This window comes from Carassius gibelio, chromosome A16, assembly GCF_023724105.1.
Source record: "Carassius gibelio isolate Cgi1373 ecotype wild population from Czech Republic chromosome A16, carGib1.2-hapl.c, whole genome shotgun sequence".
Taxonomy (NCBI): Eukaryota; Metazoa; Chordata; class Actinopteri; order Cypriniformes; family Cyprinidae; genus Carassius; species Carassius gibelio.
In genome coordinates this window covers 4,296,065-4,311,937 of record NC_068386.1, presented here as the reverse complement: position 1 = coordinate 4,311,937, position 15,873 = coordinate 4,296,065, and the positions used below count along the sequence as shown (strand labels likewise).

General features: G+C 35.0%; 1 long non-coding RNA gene across 1 annotated transcript; it reads left to right on the top strand.

Annotated features, from left to right (window-relative positions):
- The first annotated feature begins 3,797 nt into the window (after positions 1–3,797).
- On the top strand, positions 3,798–7,179 carry LOC128031188 (uncharacterized). Its single transcript, XR_008188065.1, has 2 exons — positions 3,798–4,194; positions 6,643–7,179. It is a non-coding gene; the product is annotated as an uncharacterized LOC128031188 (long non-coding RNA).
- Positions 7,180–15,873: the final 8,694 nt, after the last annotated feature.

The window sequence follows — 15,873 nt, the reverse complement described above, 5'->3', positions numbered from 1 at the left end:
ATGATCTAGAGATATCTATAATGTCTCTTATTCTATAAATATTATCAAAAATAGATCTATTAGGTACACAGTATGTCTGGTCCACATGGATGGCCCAACCAATTGCCTCTCTTAATCTAATTGCCAAGACTTTGGATAAAATCTTAAAATCAGAACATAGGAGTTACACAGGTCGCCAGTTCTTTATTTTTTTGAGGTCACCTTTCTTCTGTAAAAAGGTGATTACTGCTCTTCTGCAATTCATCGGCAGCAACCCTCTGGTCAAGCTGTCTAGCATCTCTAGCAGACCATCACCTAACACAGCCCAGAAAGACTTATGAAACTCTTCAGGGATTCAATCAATCTCTGGAGATTTCCCACACTCCATGCTCATTAGGGCATCACACAATTCACCTTTCGTAAAAGGTTTTTTCAGGTCAGCATTCGCTTCTTCTGGAATTTTAGAAATTCTGGAATCTCTTCCACCTCTGTGTATTCACTCCTGTACAGCTCTGAATGAAATGCCTCCGCTCTTTTCATAATTTCCTTAGGCTCTGTAATTTCTGTGCCAGATTCTGATAACCAAGAATGCATAATTCTATTTAGGCCATTCTTTTTTTTTTTAAGTCCAAAGAAAAAGTTGGTTGGACCATCCATTTGTACTCTACTTTGAAACCTTGATCGTACCAGAGCACCCTGTGCCCTAATACCTAGCAAATCATCTAGAACTTTCTTTTTATTTTTAAGAACCTTAACACATTCTTGGTCTCCCACAGATGCCAAAGAAGTTTGTAATTCTAATATTTCTCTAGATCTTCCAACGATTGGGAAATGTTTCTAGAAGCATTGAGAGTATATATATGGCACAGTTGCTGTATCTGTATTTTTCCATTATCCCACCATTGCTGCAGAGAATCAGAAGATGACTCCCTATTCTTAAAATGTTCCCCCAAAAAATCCCTCACAAATAGAATTATCTTGCAATAGACCAGTATTAAAATGCCAATAAGTACTTCTCGGCTTAACATTATTAATAAAAACATTACAACTGACCAAACAATGATCTGAATTGCACAACATTTAATAATATTAAAATTATGTTTAAAACAATACCACCTGTCTAGTCTAGCTATTGGTACATGGTATTCTCTCACTTGTGTCCATGTAAACTGCCTCTGTGTTCTATTCAATACTCTCCAAATATCATACAGATGTAATTTGTCTCAAAACACATTGTGATTCCATATGACGTTATTTATGGTTCCTGTCAACACTATGATTTTCTGTACTATTAAAATCACGCCCAATAAATAGATACTCTTCAGGTTTGCAATTTTCTACTACATCTTTATCTTTAAAAACAAAACCCTTTCACCTCCCACATAACATTTAGTAACATTTTCCGGTAGCACTTTATTTTACAGTCCTGTTCTTCATGTACATACTATGTACATATTATAGTAATTACAATATCTATGTAATAACTAGGTAGTAACCCTGAACCTACCCCTAAACCTAACCCTACCCCCATGTAGTCACCTTGTATTACCAGAACTTTCTTAGATTAATACACTGTAAGTACACTATAATTACATGTAAGCACACGTACTGTAAAATAAAGTGCAACCCATTTTCCCATAGTAACATTTTCAAACTCAGTGTGTAATTTCAATAAACTGTCCCTCAACAACATTTTCCACTTCAAAAGAAACTGGAATTATATTTTTCCTTAGTAAAATGGCTACACCTCCACTGATATTAGGTCTTATGACTCATAAACACCTCTCCTTCCCACTCCATTTTCCATGCATTCTCATTCTGAATGGATTTCACGCAGGTCAGATATGGGCTGGATCTGGGCCAGCACTATACTGCTGTCTAATTTAAGTTGCTAAACGCTGAAAATACTATCCCGATCCCTCATTCAAGACACGCATCATTCTGAATTGTTTCATGTTCTTCGTTCTCTGGACAAGCACGAAGAAGGTGCCCTTCCTGATCGCACTTAAAACATTTAATTGTTTCCTATGTTACATAAATAACATGATCAAAATCATCGATCTTAAACTTTAGTGCAAAATTCAACTCCTGACCATTATTTAAAATCATGTACAATTGTCTACAGAAAGTAACAACATGCTTAAATTGTGCAGATTTACAGTTTAAAGTAATCTTTCTAATTTGCGATACAATTTTCCCATCCCTTGCCAGTTCTCTTTAAATCACTTCGTCTTTGATATATGGCGGCACATTTGACAATAGGATTTTTTCGCCGGTTGCATCAAAGGCATTACTGCTGTATAAGACTCATTTATGACGATTCCACTCACAACAATCTCATTAACTTTATTCACGTTATCTAAGAACAAAAAGAACAATTGCGCTGTTCATTCTTGATTCTGACAGAATTCTTTTCTGGCCAACAACCTGTGTGACTGCTAAAATACACATTTTCACAGAGCAACGTTCTGCAGGGGGCAACTAAAATGCCATGTCGTCGCGTTAGATGATCAAGCATCACACTTACACTTCCAGGTTCTGCCATCTCAATCAGCAAATGTTGATCGACAGCGCCTTACTTTCCTTAACTGTACCAAAACTCTGAAATAATCACCAACAACGCTGTAGGTAACCGCTCTCACTCCACACACTCACTCCCAGCATGCATTCAGAGAGAGAGAGAGAGAAAGAGACATTATTAACTGTCTTTAAATTTATTTTGAAAGATGAATCTTGCGATTATGGAAAGTGGCGTTGATGACATGGTAAGCAAGTGTGTGAATATTTTCAATAAAAAAGGAAAAACAAAAGCAATCCATTGGTCATACAGTGTTTTCGTGGCTGCGTGTGTCACTTGACAAGCATGACACGTTGTCATGGAAACATAAGGCATGGGAAAACTCTCTCTGGAGACAGTTAGAATATTTTTAACTCACCAGGGAAAAGGTTGTCAGTAATATTTAACAACTTTCTTTAAACAGTTGAAACTCGAAGGATGCCCCCGACCCAGTTCTTTGCTCGAAAGCATCATGAAGGATTGTCGCTTGTACAATGTACATTCCTGTGTGAAAAATGTGAAGCAACAACACATCACACACAATACCAAAATCGGGGCATATATATATACAGTCATGGCCAAAAATATTGGCACCTTTGGTAAATATGATCTATATATATCTATACAGAGACAGATCCCCTATGAAGACCTCATCTCCTCGACGAACACCGGCACAAGAACACAGGAACCAGATAAGCACAATCTGACCTATGCTGCAGCCTGTAATCAAACCACGCCATGCTGGTTTCTCCCAAGTTTTTATTTTCTCAATTTCTGTCACTGACGGAGTTTTGGCTCCTTACCACTGTCACCTTTGGCTTGCTTAGTTGGGGACGCTTGACTGATTGAACAGACGCTATTGGAAGAGAGCTGAACTGGATGATGACATCACTGAATCAATAAACTGAAAAATGACTATTTGTTAATGTCCTACTGCATTACTGACAAACCATTTTCCTGTTTGACACTGTAAAGCTGCTTTGACACAATCAGTATTGTTTAAAGCGATATACAAATAAAGTTGAATTGACTTGACTTTACATGAGTTCATGTGTAGGCCTAGTGAGGAATGATTTGGCCAAAAAAAAAAAATAAATAACTAACCCATGTTGTAATGGGTAAATGGAACGGAATGCTGACAAGAGGAAAAAGATTAAAAAGGGGAAGATTCACTTCCACTAGGTCCAAAAAATATGCTGTGATGAAACAAACCTCTTAACCCACCTGATATTTCATTTATTTCATATGAGTAAACGTAAAACCACAACTTGGTGTCTGCAGTCTCACAGTATAATTGAAACGGGTTAAATTCATGTCACTCCTCCCCTAAAACCTACAACTCACCTCTCATTTGTTAGCTAACTTCAGAACAGAAAAGACTGAACCAGAGAACAGTAATACATACATTGCTGCAGACTCCAAGGCAGAAAGAAAATTACAATCAAAATCCAATAATCTACTCTCAAATGGATCGCAGCCAGCCTTTCAGTCACACACGTCCATATCCAGGACAGTCTGGGGTCACTGTACAGCCTCCAGTTTTTGTGACCACTGTTCCACTGGCCAGACCAGTGCCAGATCACTTGGGCTACTCCATCTTCACCTTTCTGTGCTGCTGTTTTCCTCTGGGCATTGCTGCAATAGTTTTCTCCTGCTTTGTAAGTATATTAGTTCATGTGTTTGTCTTTTAATTAATTAATTTAAGTTTACAAGCATTAAACTTTGTAACATATATACACATGTGTGTGTGTGCGTGTGTGTGTGTGCATGCATGCATCCATGTGTTTGTACTACTGTAAATCAATATATACAACTAGTAAAAAGTCTTTGAACAGATTTTTAAATGTTTTTTTTTTTTTTTAAGGATTAACTTTTTTTAACTGTTTACTACACCTGCATTTATTTGATCCAAAATGCAAGCGAAAGTAATATTGTGACATATTGTTACTATTTATGACTACTTTCTATTTTAATATATTTTCAAATGTAACTTATTCCTGTCATTTCAAAGCTGAATTTTCAGCATCATTACTCTAATCTTCAATGTCACATGATCCTTCTGAAATCATTCTAATGTGCTGATTCACTGCTCAGAAAAAAATATTATTATAATTATTATTATTATTATTATTATTATGTTTAAAACAGTAAAAAAAAAACTAATTTCTTTAATGAATAGAAAGTTCAGAAGTAACAGCATTCATCTGAAGTCTTTTGTATCATTACAAATATATTTTTCATCACTTGTGATCCATTTAAAGCTTCCTTGCAATTTATTTTTTCTTTTTTTTTTACATTTCTATAATTTATTTTCTCAAAAAAGAAATAAAAATGTATACTGACTCCAAGCTTTTAAATGGTACAGTATATAATGTTACAAAAGCTTTTATTTCAAATAAATGCTGATCTTTGGATCATTCTATTAATCAAATAATCCTGCAAAAAAAGTACTCAACTGTTTTAAATAAATGTAATAATGAGGTTTTGATCCAAAAATCAGCATATTAGAATGATTTCTGAAGGATCGTGTGACACTGAAGAATGGAGAAATTATGCTAAAAAGTCAGCTTTGTCACAGGAATAAATTACATTTTAACATATATTTTCAAATAGCAAGCAGTCATTTTAAATAGTACACATTTTTCACAATATGTTATTTTGGATCAAACAAATGTAGGCTTGGTGAGCACAAGAGAATTCTTTAAAAAACATACAAAATCTTACAGTTCAAAAACGTTTGACTGCATATAGGTATATTACTCATTCATCAAAATGTGAGAGGATTTTTAAAGCTTAAGCTGTATTTGTGGTCACAAATACATAAGCATTATCATACCACAAAATCTTTCATATGACTTCCTTAGAACTGAAATGGCTGGTGTTTTCCTGTTTTTCGGTTTCCTTTAAATGACAGTTAGTTACATAGAAAAAATGTGGAGCTGGAAACCCCCTAAACAGCAACGGTTTTAACAGTTTTAAGAAAACCAAAAATTAATTTTATTAGTTATTCAGCTGGCTAATGATTCTAAAAAATTTAGGCTGCATGTGTCAAGATACATAAGACATAATATATGTATTTATGTATTTAAATATACATCCTCTTACCCCTAACTACCCCTAAGATTTAGGAGCTGGTTTTCATCAATAAAATGCTTTGTGAAATATCCTAAGGCAAATAATTAGGAGTCTGGAGTTAAGTCTGCCAGCATGTATACACATGAAAAAAATATATACTTACAAGCCAATCGTTTTTAACATAGATATAGTTCAATGTGATTTACATAAGACATAATATATGTATTTATGTATTTAAATATACATCCTCTTACCCCTAACTACCCCTAAGATTTAGGAGCTGGTTTTCATCAATAAAATGCTTTGTGAAATATCCTAAGGCAAATAATTAGGAGTCTGGAGTTAAGTCTGCCAGCATGTATACACATGAAAAAAATATATACTTACAAGCCAATCGTTTTTAACATAGATATAGTTCAATGTGATTTTGTGGCTGGATTAGCTAAACTCTATTTATAACTCTATTTACTCTATCTATATATATATCTATTTATGATGTTAACTTGGTTATCAATGTGTATAATAAAACAAAGCTACATTAGCAAATTTATACAAAAACCTGTTTACTTTCAAGAAAACGATAAGAAACCAGTGGTAACTTCACAAAGTTAAATTAATGTGCAATTTGTTGCAAACAGTTAAATGGCTTAATAATTGAATACCTAAGGTAAGTTTTATAAATAAATACAGTTTACTGTTTCTGCTTCAAAATTTCACATTTACTTCATTGCGTTACTTATGGAAGCCTGTTTCTGCCATGAGATAATAATAATAATAATAATAATAATAATAATAATAATAATAATGGTAAATGCAACTTTTTATCTCAAAATTCTGAAATGTTGCTGAAAGGTGTAAGTTTATTTCTCACAATTCTTACTATAAATAAAATAAAATAAAATAAAGTTTATAGCCCAGATTTGCTTTCAGTGTACCTCTTCCATCAAATGTAAATGGAACAATAAATGTTGAACATTCCCATCCACCACTGGCTCAAAGAAATGTTATATGTTTCATAATTGTTTTCACAGACTCGAGATGCCATCTACTCAGGACAGCAAGAATTAGCAAAGAAGCATTCCAAAACAGCGCTCATGCTGAATCATATCGGCCTTGGGATTGGCTTGGTTATTATTGTATTGATTATTATCAACCACATGATGAAATGAAGATAAAAGCTTTTAGAGCTGAAATGGCTGGAAGCATCTTAAAAACAGATTTGTTTTTCTTTATTTTAAATGTTACTTGTTCAATTTATAATTATTCTTATGCTTTTAGGCTGATTATTCTATGTTTAAACCAAGGCTACCATGCAGTTTTCTGTTCTCTTTACTTCTAAAATGTTTTGTTTAGACTTTTGGCTCATTTTAAATATATTGTGTGCAGCTGTGCTTGTTTGATTCAGTGATCAACCAACCAACCAAGTTTTAGTCAAATACAGTACTCAAATCAGAAAGTGCATTATGGGAACACCAGTATCAGAAAAGATTTTACTCAATATAAAATTGCTTTTTTTATTGCCTGAACTAACTTTTTCATGTAGAAATTAAACTTGTTTTTCTGTAGTATTTACTTCATCACAGAATCATTTTTAGCATGGAGTGCTGACAGAAAGAAAACTAGTTTGGTATGATGGCTAGAATTATTATTTTTTTCTAAATAAGACAACAATTTGCTATATTTCTAATACCATATTGTAATACAGTCCTTGTCCAAAAATAAATAACTAAATAAATAAAACTTTTTGAACAATTAGGTGTAGATGTAGTTTTGAAAAAGTGACCTATTTTGAGAGATGTTTCCCAGCGATTGTAAATAAAACGAATCTCTTTTTGATTGATCTTTGAGAATATATATTTTTTTTGTTTGTTTGTTTTTTTTGAGATACTGAATTCTGTTGTCGCTCTGGTTTTATATCCCTCCATCTCCTCCGTGGGACTTGAGACCGGTGGGTCGATTAGGTGTTGCTCATTTCCAATCACTCCTGTTCCAAACGTTTCTCGGCCCCGCCCCACTCGTCACAATAATCATTTATAACAACATTCAGATGCGACATAGACCTCTATTATCTCAATCAAGAATAAATTGCAAAAGTGTTCAGTATTCTGCAAGAAATATGTTTCAGATTTTCTTGACTATTTTAAGTGGTAAAGTAAGCAGTATGTATTAAAATCTCACCCGTAGCTTTAGCAATAGCCTACATGATACTAAGCGGTGCAGACGGTGCCTGAGAGCTAGGGGAGAGCGGGGTCAAAAAGTAACATGAGATGAAAGTCACAAAGCGATTGTCTCAGAGCTATGGAGTTTCGATAGGAGTTAAATGCATAAATCACACCTCATATAAATTACACCTCATAATCTGCAACATTACAGTTCGATTGTCTGAACATGACGTCTATGTGACGTCTTCGTGTCGTCTGGGTTCTTCCGTTTTTTTTTTGGTTTTGTTTTTTTGTCTATTGTTTTTAATCTAGGGTAAAAAATAATAATAATTAGTATGGTGAAATGCATGAAGTGTTTTTCTTTTTTTTTCTTATCCATAGATTTCATTTTAGGCAAGTCGTGTTGATTTGAGAAGAAGGCAAAATTGATCAAACATACTGTATGCTCATGGAGCTTCCTGCCGCTGGTCTTTTGGCTGTTTCTTAGAAAAAACAAAAACAAAAACAAAACAAAAAAATCCCAGAATTTAACAAACATAACATATTTCTAAATTAAATTAATAGAGCAAAGAAAATAGATGACCACTTTGCCATAAAAAAAAAAAAAAAACTGAAATATTGTAATGGCTGTACCATCAGCTGTGTATGGGAAAGAGAGAGAGAAAAAGATGAGATCCAGTCAGACTCGGGACTAGAATTCTGATGAGCTGTGCAGGGCTCTCTATTCGTTCCCTTGTTTGTTGACCCCCAACCTGCCCGGACCCTTATGCACCTTCATACCCTGCTGCATAGACGTGCCACTGTCCTATAGCCTATATTTATTTAATATCACACAAAGAGTAAAAAATTTTCTCTCTCGCAAAATTTTTTGTCTATGTATTTTATTATTATATTACAGCAACAGTCTCAGATCTAGCAGCCGATTGTGATCGATGAGTTGGCCATAAAGACAATCAAGTAGCCTACTGTAGGCTACATAAAAAATGTACAGAAAAAGATAAAAACACAATAACCCTTAAATGTAGTTTCAAAAAGAATTTCATAAAAATAAACGTAGTTTAGGTAGGCCTATCCTTTAAGCAACACAAACTTTGCAAAGGATTGCGTTTGTTAAGGTTTTATACTTTGTTATATAAAATAAAATAAAATAAAATAAAAAAGTTGGGAAAGACGCAAAATAAGAATGAATTTGAAAGAACACCTCCTGCATGAAAAATAATATAGTAACCCCTGAAACCCCTGAAAGAAATATTATCTCTCAGCTCAAATGAATGTAAGTAATTTTATGTTTGGGGATTTAATTTTAATTTTTTTTTCATAACTTTATAAAACATAAAACAAAAATAGACACAATTATTTAGGTTCTCCTGATTAAAAAGAGCCCAAAATGACTTCATTCCATCATTATCTAAAGATATTCCTCATGAATTCGTAACTCACATAAAACTATACAGGAGGCATAAGCTTAGCAAAAAAAAAAAAAAAAAAAATATTCCAAAGGTATCTTTAATGGCGATTTCGTTCATAACCTCATGAAACATCAGAAAAGCATTTCATTATTTGCAGAAAATCCATCATTTAGATCCTAAGATATCTCTCATAAAGCTATAATACATAAAAATGAATAATGACATGTAGTTGAGCAAAATATAAATTAATTAAATAATACAAAAATAACTCGTAACTTCACCAAATATGCATAGATCTGGAAAAATCACACATTATTTTCAGAAAATTCTTCTGAATCCAAATACAAAATTTACCATAATCAATCGGTCAGATCGATAGATATTCCTCATAAAGCACAACACATTAAACAGGCACACATGGGCACATATGGCTCAGCAATAAAAAAAGGCCCAATAATACACACGTGTTTTTATTCATAACTTCTCAAAAGATGCACATAATCGGATGTCATTATTTTCAGAAAATTCTCCTCATTAAAAATAATTACCATAATCTGTCCTAGATCTAAAGATATTCATCATCGAATTATAAACTCCAAGTGCGCACATTGTGTAACTTTCTCGTGGATTTCATGCAAAATGTCATTATTTACAGCAGATTCTCACGATTGAAATTAGTCTAAAATCAAAACAATCCATTTCGTCTTTGGTGTGTAAATAATCCCTAAACCCATGAATTAAAGAAATCAGTTGAAAATATCCTTTGAACACTTGACAAGCAGAATATATAACCAAGAATGTTTTTGTACTTTTATATAACTTACATAACTATAAATAATTTATTAAATAAAATATGTTTTGTTTTTGGTGCCATGTACTCTAATATGTCAGAAACATCATACAGCTTAGATAGTCATTGTCATATGTAATCTGAAAGGTCTCATAGTACAATAAAACAAGTATAATTATTTAGAACTTTGACTAAACTTGAGTGAGGCATTACTTCAAATTCAAAACAACAATTTCAAAACTGTCAAGGACTAAGAGAAAGGCTACCTTGGTACCAAATGCCGTAACTTTTGATTACTTTATGATATCACCATGAAATGTAATTCACATACAGCACATATGTTGTAGAACATCACCAAAAAAGACATTTTCTCCTACCTTATGTATCTTGTGAGATATTGAATGCCAAATAAGAGAGATATAAAAAAATATCCCTTGACCACGCAAATTTCTCTAACATTTTATCATCTATTTCTCCACATGAGAATATTCAGAGGGCAAAGATATTTTCTGCTAAAAATATAGAAAGATTTCTATCGAATGATACCAACCTTTTGACTCTCCTTACTACAGTTTTTGAGTTGAGTCATCATTTTTGTGTATGTCATACTCCTCGTATGAATGGGGGGTGTGGAGGTACTGGTCTCCTTATATCAAAAGAATGGAAATTTGATCTTCAACCGTCCCCTACAGGTAACGGTTCATTTGAATCACATGCCACTACTGTAACCCACCCTGTTAAAATCCACTCTGTGGTCATTTATCATCCTCCAGGTCAATTGGGAAACTTCTTGGAGGAGTTGGATATGCTGTCAAACTTTCCTGAAGATGGTACTCCTCTAGTACTGCTTGGTGACTTCAGCATCCACCTAGATAAACCCCAGGATGCTGAGTTCAACACTCTGCTCTCCTCAATTGATCTCAAGCGAGTGTCTACTACAGCGACTCACAAATCAGGCAACTAACTGGACCTCATCTACACACGCTGTTGCTCCATGGACAACTCTTCAGTTGCTCCACTGCACACCTCAGACCACTTCCTCATTACTGCTAACCTAGCACGTACTCCTGAAGTGGCACAGACTCCAACATAGGTCACCTTTCGACGGAACCTACGCTCACTCTCTTATCTTCTGTGGTTTCATCCTCACTTCCTTCACTCTATCTGTTTTCAGCTCTGGACAAGAACAGTGCTACGGACACTCTAACCTCTTGCTTGGTCAACTTTTGCCCACTGTCATCTAGACCAGCACACACCACTGCCCCCTGGCTGTCCGAGGTTCTCCGTGAACATCGCTCTAAACTCAGGGCTGCAGAGAGGAAATGGCATAAATCATTTATTATTAATTGATTTGTCTAAATCATAAATCAAGTGTGTATCAGTCTCTCCTCTCTTCCTTCTCTGCAAATGTCTTCACTGCTAAAACATCCTACTACCCCAACAAATTTAACAAATGCTCAGACACTCTTTAAAACTTTCTCTTCTCTTCTTAATCCACCTCCTCCTCCTCCTCCTCCTCCTCCTCCTCCTCCTCCATCGACTCTTACAGCTGACGACTTTGCAGTTTTCTTCACAAATAAGACAAGAACCATCAGTGACCAATTCTCCACACTGTAGACTGAGGACAACTATACAATGACCAATGCACACTCTCTCTCCTCCTCTCCACTCTCAGAGATAGACGTTTCCAACCTTATCCTGTTCAGTCATCCTACTACTTGTCCCCTTGATCCGATTCCCACTCTCCTCCTTCAAGTGATCTCTTCTTCAGTCATACATTCACTTACTCACATTATCAACTCCTCTCTTAACTCTGGAACATTTCCCTCAGCATTTAAGCAGGCTCGGGTATGCCCACAGCTTAAGAAACCATTTCTAAATCCAGCACCTCTAGAAAATTACGGACCTTCTTCCATTCATTGCAAAGACACTTGAGCGAGCTGTGTTCAACCAGCTCTCCATGTTCCTTGTACAGAACAAATTCCGGGACAGCAACCAATCTGGCTTCAAAACTGGCCACTGAACTGAGACTGCTCTGCTCTCAGTTTCTGAAGCCCTGCGACTGGCAAGAACAGCTTCAAAATGCTCAGTATTTCTCTTACTTGATCTGTATGCTGCTTTTGACACCGTTAATCACCAGATTCTCCTGTCCACCCTCAGAAAGATGGGCATCTCTGGAACCTTATTCCTGTGGTTTAAGTCCTACCTATCCGATAGACCCTTCAGCATGTTTTGGAGGGGTGATGTTTCTAAGTCAAAACAACTTGCTTCTGGGGTTCCTCAAGGCTCAGTAGTTGAACCACTTCTCTTCTCCATCTACATGACGTCATTAGGATCTGTCATTCAGAAGCAAGGCTTTTCTTATTACTGCTACGCTGATGACAACCAACTCTGCTTCTCATTCCAACCAGATAACCAGACAGTAGCTGCTCGCATTTCAGCCTGTTTGGGTGACATTTCTAGCTGGATTAATGACCATCACCTTCAGCTCAACCTTACCAAGACAGAACTTCTGGTGGTTCCGGCTAAACCATCATTTCATCACAACTTCTCTATACAGCTGGGTTTGCCAACCATAAATCCTTCCAAGACAGCCAGGAACCTAGGAGTTGTGATGGGTCATCAGTTTTCACAGACCATATTACTACAACGACCCAGTCCTGCAGATTTGCCTTATACAACATTAGGAAGATTAGATCCTTCCTATCAGAGCAAGCCACCAAACTTCTTGTCCATGCGCTTTTTTTCTATCTAGACTGGACTATTGTAATGCTCTCCTCGTGAACGAGTCATTATCTAGCACGGCTCTGTGTTCATCTTCAGTTCTCTCTTCACAGCAGTTCAGTCAGTGTACTGTTTGAGTAAATGAATTACTCTGGGATATTGGTTTGTTTGAACTCAGAGGGAGTGTCAGCCACATTAAAAAAGTTAACAGCTTAAGTCATTTGTAGATGAATGCATATTGGAGACGTAAACCAAATGATTCAGTTTGGTTTGGTGAAATGGTTCAAAAAGATCCAGTTACATCTAATTTTGATTCTTTCAAGAGATTCGTTCATTTTCAGTTCGTTCACCAAAGTGATTCGTTCAGAATCGTTCACTGATTCGTTCAGTGATCATTTCTTCGTATTACACAAAAGAGTTATGTGTTATGTCTTAAGTCAGCGAACGTATTCACTTGTTAGAAAAACTGACCTGGCTTTATTAAAATGTGTGCATAATCGCATTCAATATATAATGTCAAGTTGAGATGAACAAAGCACAAGGTTTTCTTGCTTAATTAGCATTTTAATTGTTTGGTCAGACAGTTTGTATATTATATATTCACATTCATAAATTGGGGATTACACATAGAGTTCTGTATGCTAAATATAAAAAAAAAGCATATGTCCACAGTACCTGTAAGATTGTGTGCTTTGAAAGCAAAAACAAATGAACGAACGATACCCGGACCTTAATTCCAGACTAACCCAGTTTACTCTCATTCATTTCGTTCACCAACGAGATAAGCTATGTATGAGTTCATTTCATTCAAGAACGACATGTATCCGTTCATTCAACTTGTTCACGAACGACATGTGTGCCAGTTCAGTCATTTCATTCACAAACGAGATGTACTAAATCATTCAACTCATTCACGACCAACATCTCTAGATCTCGTTCAGACTCATTTGAAACTCGTTCATTGAAGGGCGTATTCGTTCACTACATTCAACAAATCACATGCTCTGTCACATCTCATACTCGAAGGCTATTGGCTCGAGGTTGAGTAATTCTTTGACAGGATCATAGATGAAATGGTTCAGTTACCTGGTTCACTGAGCTGCATAGTATCACATGGATACATGATTTAAATAAAAATAAAATACTTTCATGATAATTTTATTTAATGCTTATGACCGCATAAAAATGATGTGCCCCCACTCTCTATTATAGATCAGTGTGTGTCCCATAGTAAACCAAATAAACATGATAACAGTTAAATACATACGCTCTGTCTCTTTTCGTGTAAGGATTCTACGATTTTTTGTACCAAGAATAATAATATACAATTTAATACACTTATAATTAAGTGCAGTTTAATGCACTTGACTGATTTGCTTAATTTTTAAATGATAATGTTTAATTCTATTTTGAGTTGACATTTCAAAGACTACATTTTAACAATACTACACTTCATTAAAATGTGAACATTTAACCATTATTATGCAATATTTTATTTATCTTGTTTATCATGGGTCACATAATATGCTTCCAGATCTTAGCCTGATTTGGGCCACATATCACCTGACTGATCTGGGCCACACTCTTCCCATCAACAATCGGCCCTCATGTTGTTTGCTGGATCCCTGCAGTGCCGTCATTGCAACACGTGGCCCAGCTCTGGCTGAAAGGATACATGCCATTGCCAAAAGGAGGCCAGCAGTGCCACCTTGAGGCCACATTTGGGCCAAGTCCATTTGCTATGTGGGTTGAAATGGGGGTAAAGTTAATTTCACTCCTCCCCTAAAACCTACAACTCACCTCTCATTTGTTAGCTAACTTCAGAACAGAAAAGACTGAACCAGAGAACAGTAATACATACATTGCTGCAGACTCCAAGGCAGAAAGAAAATTACAATAAAAATCCAATAATCTGACAAATGGATCGCAGCCAGCCTTTCAGTGACACACGTCCATATCCAGGACAGTCTGGGGTCACTGTACAGCCTCCAGTTTTTGTGACCACTGTTCCACTGGCCAGACCAGTGCCAGATCACTTGGGTTACTCCATCTTTACCCTACTGTGCTGCTGTTTTCCTCTGGGCATTGCTGCGCTGGTTTTCTCCTGCTCTGTAAGTATATTAGTTCATGTGTTTGTCTTTTAATTAATGAATTTAACATTTACAAGTATTAAACTTTGTAACATATATACACGGTGTGTGTGTGTGTGTGTGTGCGTGCATGCATGCGTGTGTGTTTGTACTACTGTAAATCAATATATACAACTAGTAAAAAGTCTTTGAACAGATTTTTTTATATTTTGTTTATTTTTTATTTTTTATAATTAACTTTTTTTTTAACTGTTTACTACACCTGCATTTATTTGATCCAAAATGCAAGCGAAAGTAATATTGTGACATATTGTTACTATTTATGACTACTTTCTATTTTAATATATTTTCAAATGTAACTTATTCCTGTCATTTCAAAGCTGAATTTTCAGCATCATTACTCTAATCTTCAGTGTCACATGATCCTTCTGAAATCATTCTAATATGCTGATTCACTGCTCAGAAAATAAATATATTATTATAATTTTAATTATTATAATTATTATTATTATTTAACATTTCTATAATTTCTTTCCTCAAAAAAGAAAGAAAAATGTATACTGACTCCAAGCTTTTAAATGGTACAGTATATAATGTTACAAAAGCTTTTATTTCAGATAAATGCTGATCTTTGGATCATCCTATTAATAAAATAATCTTGAAAAAAAAGTACTCAACTGTTTTAAATAAATGTAATAATGAGGTTTTGATCCAAAAATCAGCATATTAGAATGATTTCTGAAGGATCATGTGAATGGAGAAATTATGCTAAAAAGTCAGCTTTGTCACAGGAATAAATTGCATTTTAACATATATTTTCAAATAGCAAGCAGTCATTTTAAATAGTACACATTTTTCACAATATGTTATTTTGGATCAAACAAATGTAGGCTTGGTGAGCACAAGAGAATTCTTTAAAAAACATACAAAATCTTACAGTTCAAAAACGTTTGACTGCATATAGGTATATTACTCACTCATCAAAATGTGAGAAGATTTTTAAAGCTTAAGCTGTATTTGTGGTCACAAATACATAAGCATTATCATACGACAAAATCTTTCATGTAACTTCCTCAGAACTGAAATG